Below are 9,135 nucleotides of genomic sequence, written 5' to 3'. Positions count from 1 at the left end.
GCTGTGTGGCGCTCGGTTGCTGACTGGGGTTAAACCACGACAGTCCCCAAAGGCACAGGAAGATTAACCAAGTATGTCCAACTGCTCAACCAGTAACTATCTGAAAAAGAGTCTAAAGAGCAAATTGTAAGCTTCACAAATGCAATGAGTTTATCAAGGTCAGATAAGGACAAGAGCCTGAATAGATATGATTCAGGATAAAAATTGAATAGATACTGATACTGTATGATTAGAACGAAAATGAGGCCACCTGCTGAATCGCAGGGGTGAAATACCACGTTCTGCAAAAATGCACTGTCACTGGAGCATACACAGGCTGAAATCCCTGCTGATGATGAGAAATTAGCTTTCTCAAATTTATTGATGCTTTCCTTTTACAAATGTACAGTGGAATTACTGGTGAGATTAGGAGGAAATTCGTAATGCATAAATGAGGAGTTTTTATGAGCATTTTCTATTCTGTCAGTGAAATGACAGTAAGCCTCCGACAATGACCTCTGGTATAATTATCATTAGTGATGGGGCAAGATGGCATCTGCTGAGAGGCTGGCACCTGACAGGTGAAATATGGGTATCTTTTATGTAATTGAAGGCAACATTTTAATGAAAGAATGCTGCATAAATAAAGTCAGCAAACCAAATTGCTGTACAACCTTGAATGTGTAAAACCGGGAAAGAAGTGGCCTGTTCTCCAGACGATGTGAAATAAATTCAGAGGGGAGAGGTTCATCCCAGGATGAAACCTGAGAAGAAAGAACATGTCGTGGCAAATGTGCCATTCAGCAACAGTAGAAAACAACAAATAGGCCAAGGCAAGTTAAAAATATTTCTGATTCTTGAAAATCTTATCAGTAGAAATCAGCTGCTTCATTTTTGTTGTCACTTTTTAATTTATAACTCACAAGAATGGATGGCCTGGTATTTCCTAAATAAAGGTCCTTATACTTAGATAATATTTTTGCTGTAGAGTTGATTGTCCTTCGGGATAGTTGTGAATGAGCACCTAGGCTGTCAATTTGCTGTGGTGCTGTGCTCATATATGTGAGTCACTAGGACTTCAGGGTTCAAACTGCACATTTCTTACCATCACAGAAAAATAAAATATCCCTAGGAATCTTTCCCTGAGAGTTTTTTGTCTTCCTGAACATGTGGGTGGATTGTAGAAATGCATGAGAGAAGCTGACTCAACATTTGAGTCAGCATTGTCTTTCTCCCACCCTGCTGCCTGGGTGGATAACCACCTGTATTCCCCAAAGTGTTTCATGTTTTGGTGGGAAAACACAGCTGAAGTCACCTTTATGTGGTGGCATAAAGGTCTGTTCTCCAGAGATGTGAGACTGTGACACCACTGAGATTACTGTGACAGAAACGTATCTTTAGCCTAGTGTTTTGGTTAAAGCTTACAGGGTTTTAGAACATAGAGGTGAAGTAACTGCTAGCCAGTGCCTATTACTGTTTCACATTAGCAATGCCCAGTCATATATGGACAAAAAATTACCATCTTAAGACTGCTTTAAAATAATGTAATATGTTCTTACTACTTAATCTTGCAAGCCCGCAGTCACTTTAGATGCCTATGTAAATAGATAGACATTGAATATGATCAACACCTTTTTTATTGCTTACCTACTAAGTTTCCCTAGTTTTCTGGAAGCACTGGAAGCACTTATCCCTATGGTTAAGTTTTCTGTTACAAGTTTGATCTTTAGATATGATGTGCTCTCAGTCTCTCAAAAAGAAACTTGCTACATGAAGCTGTTCTTGAATGCTCTTCAGCCAGAAAGGTTTGTGTGTATGTATACATTGTACATACGGGACAGTGAGGATGAGATTAGTAAAAGATTGGTTTAACAAGAGGTTGTAGAAATCAGAGGCATAGAAGGAAAATATTTCCTTTCCACTGTTGTTTGCTTCACATGCTTGGTTTCCTTTCCCTGTCAGTAAAACCTAGGCCGTTACAGTACTTTATAAAGTATTCCCGTTTCCATTTATATGTCAGCTGCAGAAAATTTGATAGTTCTTCATTCACAATGAAGCATACTGATCTTACAAATACAACATAAAACCATGTGAAATATGTTTTTATTCTGTCCCTCTTATATGAGAAAAATGATAGCTTGCAAATGTGTAGATGCCCAGTCCGCTGCAGTTCTTAGCAATGGTTCCTCCAACTACGCCCTCCAGAAATAGTCCTGCTACATCCTTTGTACCACATTTATACACAAAATTGTCACTCAAGCAAAAAAACATAGTTAAACAAAGACATAGAGCATCTGTTTGGTGAAGCTTCTGTTACTCTTATTCTACTAATGGATAAAATACTACCCACTGCCATAAGTGAAAAGAGTACACTGAATAAAGCAAAGGAGCAAACTTAGGATTTACCTTTTTAATTTTTACCTATATACTTTTTACCTATTTAATTTTACAAATAAGTTTCAAATGGCTTTGTGTTTTTAGTGTACCCGAACACTTTCACAAATTTTGCTTTGTCTTTAAGGAGGATTAAAGGATAATAAATGTCCATCAGTTAGTTTACTGTTAATAAAACATAACAAGGACTGGAGCACATAGAAAATATGTTTGTAGACCCAGAAGACAAAATCTCAAACTTGCATTGTATTGCTGCAAGAAAAAAAAAAAAAAATTAAACTGAGCTTAAAATGTCCAGAAGTAGAATTAGATATCTGAACTCTGAGAAGCTAGAAACAGTGAAAAATCAAATGGCATGATTTAAAAGTGGGATTTTTTCCAGAAGTCCTGAGATAGTGCTGCAAATTATTTTTTGTGTCAGACACGTGGAATATGGAAGAAATCTCAAAAATGACCTTAGGAGAACACTAGAACAAAGAACCATATATGGAGTTTAAAATCCAAAAATTGAGATTCTCTAGATCTTTACCAAAAGATACAGTCGTAATGAGAAAGAAACTCTTACCTTTAAAGACTGCATAGTTCAGTCAGAGGTTTGCAGATATATCTCAGTTACATTTTGATAGCCTTCACACTTCAAAGTACTGGTGCTCTGACAACTTCCTTGGAAGCAAGGTTGTTTCAAATACTTGATAACATAAAGTGATATCAGTGAGTAGTTGCATCAATGTAACCTACCACTGCTGTTAAGTTTTTATAGATTGAAATGATTCACTTTCTGACTAAACTTGACGATTTTTGGAAAAATACAAGGGCAATGGTTTCTTGTTCATTGGAGTCAAATAGTTTCAAGCATGTATGGAAACTGTCATATCCATAAGTAAATTAATTTTTTTGTTTAATTTAGTTTTGAAAATTCTAGATTGACTGACCCAAGCAAAGAGAAAGGTTTGGTTGGATGAAGATCTGGTGCTATGAACAAAATAATAGCAATGTATTATACCATAACAAACAAAAATTGTTAGAATAGAAACATACTACTTAAAAAAACCCTACTTTTTAAAAAGCTGCACATCTTTGAATGTCTTCTCATTCATGTGGACCAACCCTTCAGCAGAACCAGGAATAGGAACACTGAAGCTTAGCCCTTCGTTTGCAACAGGGGCAATGGTCGTGCCTTTTTTTTCTTTTTGTACAGGTGCTTATTCTATATCAGGCAGAGATAAAAGCAGAACAGATATGACGGTTTCAGTTAAGAATAGAAGTGCTGCACATCTTTGAATGTCTTCTCATTCATGTGGACCAACCCTTCAGCAGAACCAGGAATAGGAACACTGAAGCTTAGCCCTTCGTTTGCAACAGGGGCAATGGTCGTGCCTTTTTTTTCTTTTTGTACAGGTGCTTATTCTATATCAGGCAGAGATAAAAGCAGAACAGATATGACGGTTTCAGTTAAGAATAGAAGTTGATGCTTTGCACAGTGGACCAATGCTGATATGGTGGTAATCAGGTGTCAGACTTGTGCTGTGCTAGTAAAATCATTGCTATGCTCATAAAATCATTGCAGTCCTGTACAGAAACGGTATATAATGAAAAGATATTGTATGAAACAGATTCTAAGTGCAGATGAAATTTGCAGGCACTGCAACAACTACTGTTCAGTGTGCTGTGCACAGCAAGGGTGCTTTGGGTGTACAAAACATATCAGATCAGGGCACCCAAAGCAGACTTGGATGAATTTTGTAGCAACAGGTGATCAGATAGTTTTTAAAATAAAAGATAAGAATAATATTAGCCTAACAGAGAGGTTGTTATGAGCTGTCTATTATTATTATTATTATTTTTCAGGATTTAAACTTTTCTCTTGTGCACAACAGACATTTCGTCCCTCTGCCCTATAGTCTTCGATGTAATATCCTTATATGAAGAGGAGAAGCAGGTAAAAAGTATTAGGAAAGGTTTGTGGAGAGATGGACCAAGGGTATAGAAACAAATAATGTAGCTATTAAAACCTGTGCTTAAGCTGGTGAAAAAACAAATATTTCTAATACTGAAAAGAAATTAAGAGTCCTTGATCCTCTTCCCATAGACAGTGTAGTCAAAGCCAACTCATGGAAGAGCATAAAAGAGGAGAGACCAATGACCTGAAGCCAGATTTACACAGATCTTTGTGATAGGATTTCTGCCTTAATTTGTGCATATAATTGCTCTGTGTCTATGTCCCCCTTCAAGTCAAATGAAGCTCCTTCCAGAGTTTGATTCATCATCTCTTAGGATAAATCAGATCTTTGTTTCATCATCTCTTAAGATAAATCAGATAAATTAGCTAGAAAGAGAGCCTAAGGTAACTCGCTCACACTTAGATGTCTAATTTTTGAGCAGCTGAACCTCACTTTATGCTGCCACTGAAGTAAGATCACAGAGTACATGCTTTGCAATTGCCATGCTGAGCTATTTGCCAATTCTTTCCTGTAACCTCTAATCCCACTCTAATGAAAGAACCCTCATGAGAATGATTTTTCAGAGCTGAATTACACTATAAGTACTTTATTTTTATCTTCTTCTATCTTTCCTTCACTTTCAGCACCTCTATCTTCTTCTTCTTGAAATGTTTTCAATCTCTGCTCTCAGGCCTCTGTTCTTTTCGGATTCTCTGCTTCTTTATTTCCCTTCCAATATACTAGTTTTAGCTGAAGGCCCTCTAGGGTCTATCCTGGTCCATTCCCTCCTTCCACTACGTCATACCTCAGGGTAATCTCATCTAACAGCAATCTAATTTACTATTTTTTCTACTGGGAAGGTATGTAATTTACTATCAATACCAATCCTGTTTCCTTCCACTCAAGCTAAAACCTTGTTTCTCCAATACCTCCAGGTTACCTGTTCTAGAATTTACCTGCAAAATCTTTCTCTATTACCTTTCTCTGTAGCATTTTGAACAGCAGCACCATCTTTCCTATCAGGTCTTGTATGAACTGCAGATATTAGTCTCCATTTGGAATTTCCTCCAGGTTGCACCCAAGTATTGTAGACTAATTGTACGTTATATCAAATATACACCTTTTTCCTGCATTGACATGCTTTTAGCCAGGTTCCCAGCATCATGTGTCATCCGTTTCTGGCCTTGACCAATGCAATCTTGCTTTTGTTCAGCAATCTTGCTAATGTTTCCAGAATGCTGTAAAGATTGTCATTCCAACTTGTTTTGGTTTTTTTTTAAATTTCTCTTTGCAGTCCTCCATTGGATCCCATCTTTTATTAAATTAAACATAAATTTTCTGTTACCTTCGCAGGTTATCCCCTCCTCTCATCAGGTCACTTCAAATATGCAGCTGGCTCACAACCAGTCTCCATCATTGGTCTGCCCCTGATTCTTTTTAGGAGTAACCTGGAGTAAACTTCTTTCAAATCTGCTGAAATGATGTCCACAAAGTAACAGCAAAATTGGCATCATCTGTGCTATTCATGTGCTACATATTTCTATGGCCTACTATGGTTATCAATTTTTGGTTCACTCCTTGTGAACAACAGCTTCTCTCCATTCTCCTATTTTCAGTCATTCATTCTTTTTTCATTTCATTTTTCATTTTTCATTTTCGTTTCATTTTTCATTTACTTTTCATTCATTTCAGTCATTCTCAGTCTATATGCTTTCTTTTGTCCTGTTTTTTTCTCACAGTCTTTTTTTTACAACAAGGTCTTGATTTATGGCTAGAGGTCATGGTAGTAATAGTAATTAAAAGAAAGAAAAGTAAGAGACAACTGCAGGATTTGATGTAATATAAATCGATATGCTGTTAACAGGGCGGGACTTTTTGCAGGAAGTACTAGAATCTAATTTGTATTTATTTTACATAACAACTTAAAATGAGGTACTTTTGATGGCCAAGGTATATTTAAATGATATTGCAATATTGTAGTTTCATTTTTCTCAACGAAAAAATCTGTTGAAAAATTTTACTGCCAGGAAAAATAAAGTAATGCAAAAATGAGTGTATGCAGATCCATAATCTTGAAAATGAGCATACAAGGTTAGAAATGATCATATGTTCCTTTGGACATGGTATTTTGATGAACGTCACAAATTTGTCATGTCCCTCATAGCTCCTGAAGGGGCAGTATCCACTCAAGCTGGTTGACAGTGGATTCATGATTTTATTCTATACAGCTCAGCTGTATTGTGTTATATTATTAGTAACTTTAAGCTTATAGGAGATTTCTGTGTGCATTAATCTATAGTGCAGCTAGAACTCCTTCAGTCAAGAAAAGAATTATTTCTGAATGACCATTCTCCGATAACAGAATTCAGCAACCGTGCTTATTAAATCAAAACTTTAGAAAAGAAAGCATAAAACCAATAGTCCATGTAGACGAGAAATATGTTTCTCAAGATTTGAATTGCTCAGATGTGAAAATCAGTGCAAGCTATACAATCACTTTTATATTGTGCTTATAAAGGGATTTTCATACCAATATGATCTCACCAATTGCATGTTTTATTTCTTCAGGGTAACAGTACTGGCTAATTTCAAATCATTTGTAGAAGGTGAAGATATAAATCCAAAAATCTTGCATTTTGTGAAGCACAGGGAAGGATTGCATAATTGAAGCTGCTTTACAGCGATGGGCTGCTCCATCAAATTAGAGAGGTTTTTTTTCACGACTCAAAATTTGGGCAGGAAGCTGTCAAACTACTTTGAAATTTTGGCACACAAGCCTGTGGGACCTAGATACCCAGATCATAGTTTGATCATTTCTTGGAATGGACAAACTGTTTTTCTCTGCATCTGATTTAAAAGTATAATTCAACTTCTAATTTTCTTTTTTTTCTAGTTTGAAAGAGGTAGATTCCTACAGATGACATCTCCTTGCTATATTAGTTTTTGATTAGAATTCCTTCTTTCCCACTACTGTTTTCTCACAGGCATTTTTAGTACCCATGAAAAACCACTTTGCGCTGGAGTCAAGTTGTCAAACAACAGAATTCAGATGGCCTTGAAGGAAGGCAAAACAAGCTAATTTGTTTATTTTACAAACTGCCTATGAACAATAATTCTAGCAGATGCAAACTGAAAAATCTAATGGGCTATGAAGGCAGGCAATTCTCCAAATCTAGGAAAAAAGTAACTGATTTAGTCATGCTCTAAATAAAATCTTATAAACTATTTTAAGCATTTGTTTTAATAAGACTCTTTATATACTATATTTATGCTATAGGCTTGTTTACGTAAAGTCATATCTCACAGTCAGAATATTGCGATGTCTAATTCAATATGTTAGAAAAAGAGATGTCAATGAAATAACTCTTGTCATCTCCTTACTGCACTGTTTGGTAACTACAGCTAAATTCTCTTCTACAATCATTTTGCTTGCCCATCTGAAGATTTCTTTGCACTTACCCCTCTCTGATATCTGATATTCTTTTAAAAAACATGTGGACCTGTATTCTCTAGGGAAAAATTATCAATTTAAAATTCATGTGCTACAAATTAAAGGTCCTCATTGGTAGTGTATGTCCAGTGTATGATTCTAGATTACCATTTTCTAACATCTTATCGTTACAAGCACTTTATAGCAATTGCAGTTACTCATCCATCTAAACGTTCATAATGAGCTAGCAACAAAATACAAGGAAACAGCGTGTGTGATAAAGGCTATGTTCTTGCAGACACCCTATTCCAGCGTGCCTGTTTCCTTCCTGCCTCCCCCAGCTCCTTGCCCTCAGTCTCCCCAGCTGCAGGCTGGTCTGCAAAAGATGCTCCTCCTGAGAGAAGTCCTTGTCAGGGAGTTGGGAAGATAGCTGGAGCCACTGGCCTTGTGGAAGATCAATCCCTAGCCCTCTTTTATTTCAACCAGAGAGCTCAGATGGCTGCCCTTCTGCTCTTGTAGCACAGCTGATCAGCTTTGCAGGGGCAGGGAACATTTTCAGTAAGCATGTCGTGGCGTAAGGTGGAAATGGGGAGAGGAGATGAAGTGCTGAGAACTGCAGGGACAGCAGTTTTGCCCTGTTGGTGCATAAACAATTTAAGAGGCTTCACATATACTCTCTATTTTTCTGCTGCTGTGGGCCTGTGAAACACCAGGAATATGACCTGTCCCCTCACTGACACGTTAGCCCATTGCAAATAGTAATGAGCAAATGTGTTGGGAGGAATATTCCAAGCAAATATAAAAATAGAGATCTTAAATTTGAGGTAGGATGTTTGCTTTAGAGAAGCTTCAGATTTAATTAATTCCAATACCTTGAAAGCAGGCAGGAAATCACAAAACATCGACTTTGGTATGTTTTGTGTGTTTAGTCTGCCTGAGGCTTATGCGTGGGGTTTTTAAAGATGCATGGAAATGTTAAACCGCAAACAAGCAAAAGCAGTGAAAAAATAATTCTAAAGAATGTATGTGCTCTGTCTTTTTATTTCCCAATGAGAGAGGTGTTTTAAAATGAACTGTCCATATTTGAGTTCTGCAATTCTTGCCATAACAACTAACCACTGCTAACAACACTGAATATTCAAGGACATTCTTGTACTTTGAGGAGCAATTCTTGCCATAACAACTAACCACTGCTAACAACACTGAATATTCAAGGACATTCTTGTACTTTGAGGACTAGTGTCGTGGTTTAACCCCAGCCAGCACCTAAGCCCCACCCAGCCGCTCGCTCACTCCCCCCGCAGCAGGATGGGGGAGAGAATCAGAAGGGTAAAAGTGAGACAACTCGTGGGTTGAGATAAAGACAGTTTAATAGGGAAAGCAAAAGCTGCG

General features: G+C 37.2%; 1 protein-coding gene across 1 annotated transcript in view; it reads left to right on the top strand.

Moving 5' to 3' along the window:
• Positions 1-9,135, top strand: part of GPC6 (glypican 6) — a 574,538-nt gene that overhangs the window by 263,447 nt on the left and 301,956 nt on the right. The gene's annotated exons all lie outside the window — the stretch shown is intronic.

This window comes from Aptenodytes forsteri, unplaced genomic scaffold (assembly GCF_000699145.1).
Source record: "Aptenodytes forsteri isolate BGI_AS27 unplaced genomic scaffold, ASM69914v1 Scaffold32, whole genome shotgun sequence".
Taxonomy (NCBI): domain Eukaryota; kingdom Metazoa; phylum Chordata; class Aves; order Sphenisciformes; family Spheniscidae; genus Aptenodytes; species Aptenodytes forsteri.
This window is presented reverse-complemented; position numbering and strand designations above follow the sequence as displayed.